General features: G+C 41.9%; 1 non-coding gene across 1 annotated transcript; it reads left to right on the top strand.

The window, feature by feature from the left end:
- Positions 1-1,297: 1,297 nt before the first annotated feature.
- On the top strand, positions 1,298-1,405 carry LOC130964266 (small nucleolar RNA R71). The gene has a single exon (XR_009080366.1). It is a non-coding gene; the product is annotated as a small nucleolar RNA R71 (small nucleolar RNA).
- Positions 1,406-2,182: the final 777 nt, after the last annotated feature.

A 2,182-nucleotide genomic window follows, 5' to 3' on the forward strand; every position in this document is an offset into this window, starting at 1 on the left:
GTCCATGAACTTGTTTTCTTGAATTGTTTGCCATCTCCAATGAGATTCTTGCAGATTGCACCTCAAAGATCCCTAATTTCTCCATTACAGAGAGGGGCATGAGGTTCACACTTGACCCTAAGTCACACAAGGCCTTCTTGAAGGTCATGGTGCCTATGGTACAAGGTATAGAAAACTTCCCAGGATCCTGCCTCTTTTGAGGCAGTTTCTGCCTAGACAAGTCATCCAGTTCTTTGGTGAGCAAAGGTGGTTCATCCTCCCAAGTCTCATTTCCAAATAACTTGTCATTCAGTTTCATGATTGCTCCAAGGTATTTAGCAACTTGCTCTTCAGTGACATACTCATCCTCTTCAGAGGAAGAATACTCATCAGAGCTCATGAATGGCAGAAGTAAGTCCAATGGAATCTCTATGGTCTCATTTTGAGCCTCAGATTCCCAAGGTTCCTCATAGAGGAACTCAGAGGAGAGTGGTGTACGCCCACTGAGGTCTTCCTCAGTGGCGTCCACCTCCTCTCTTTCCTCCCAGAATTCGGCCATGTTAATGGCTTTGCACTCTCCTTTTGGATTTTCTTCTGTATTACTTGGGAGAGTACTAGGAGGGAGTTCAGTAACTTTCTTGCTCAGCTGACCCACTTGTCCTTCCAAATTTCTGATGGGGGACCTTGTTTCATTCATGAAACTTTGGGTGGTCTTTATTAGATCAGAGACCATTGTTGCTAAGTCAGAAGTATTCTGCTTAGAACTCTCTGTCTGTTGCTGAGAAGATGATGGAAAAGGCTTGCCATTGCTAAACCTGTTTCTTCCACCATTATTGTTGTTGAAACCTTGTTGGGGTCTCTCTTGATTCTTCCATGAGAAATTGGGGTGATTTCTCCATGAAGAATTGTAGGTGTTTCCATAGGGTTCTCCTAGGTAATTCACCTCTTCCATGGAAGGGTTCTCAGGATCATAGGCTTATTCCTCAGATGAAGCTTCCTTAGTACTGTTTGGTGCATTTTGCATTCCAGACAGACTTTGAGAAATCAAATTGACTTGTTGAGTCAATATTTTGTTCTGAGCCAATATGGCATTCAGAGTGTCAATCTCAAGAACTCCTTTCTTCTGATTAGTCCCATTGTTCACAGGATTCCTTTCAGAAGTGTACATGAATTGGTTATTTGCAACTATTTCAATCAATTCTTGAGCTTCTGCAGGCGTCTTCTTCAGATGAAGAGATCCTCCAGCAGAGCTATCCAAGGACATCTTGGATAGTTCAGAGAGACCATCATAGAAAATACCTATGATGCTCCATTCAGAAAGCATGTCTGAAGGACATCTTCTGATTAATTGTTTGTATCTTTCCCAAGCTTCATAGAGGGATTCTCCATCCTTCTGTCTGAAGGTTTGGACTTCCACTCTAAGCTTACTCCATCTTTGTGGTGGAAAGAACTTTGCCAAGAAGGCATTGACTAGCTTTTCCCAAGAGTCCAGGCTTTCTTTAGGTTGAGAATCCAACCATATTCTAGCTCTGTCTCTTACAGCAAAAGGGAATAGCATCAGTCTATAGACTTCAGGGTTAACCCCATTAGTCTTGACTGTGTCACAGATTTACAAGAATTCAGCTAAGAACTGATGAGGATCTTCCATTGGAAGTCCATGGAACTTGCAATTCTGTTGCATTAGAGAAACTAATTGAGGCTTAAGCTCAAAGTTGTTTGCTCCAATGGCAGGGATAGAGATGCTTCTCCCATAGAAATCAGGAGTAGGTGCAGTAAAGTCACCTAGCACCTTCCTTGCATTGTTGGCATTGTTGTTGTTTTTGGCTGCCATGGGTTTTTCTTCCTTGAAGAATTCAGTCAGGCCCTCTAAAGAGAGTTGTGCTTTAGCTTCTCTTAGCTTTCTCTTCAAGGTCCTCTCAGGTTCAGGGTCAGCTTCAACAAGAATGCCTTTGTCTCTGCTCCTGCTCATAAGAAAGAGAAGAGAACAAAAGTGTGGAATCCTCTATGTCACAGTATAGAGATTCCTTGAAGTGTCAGAGGAAAAGAGAAATAGTAAGAAGAAGGAGAAGGAGAATTCGAACTTTAATTAGGTAAGGTTCGAATTGTGCATTTAGAAGGAGTGGTACTCCATAAATAGAAGGATGTGGGAAGGAGGGAAGAGAATTTTCGAAAATTCAATCAAAAGATTTTGAAAACATTTTGA

Source organism: Arachis stenosperma, chromosome 2 (assembly GCF_014773155.1).
Source record: "Arachis stenosperma cultivar V10309 chromosome 2, arast.V10309.gnm1.PFL2, whole genome shotgun sequence".
Lineage (NCBI taxonomy): Eukaryota > Viridiplantae > Streptophyta > Magnoliopsida > Fabales > Fabaceae > Arachis > Arachis stenosperma.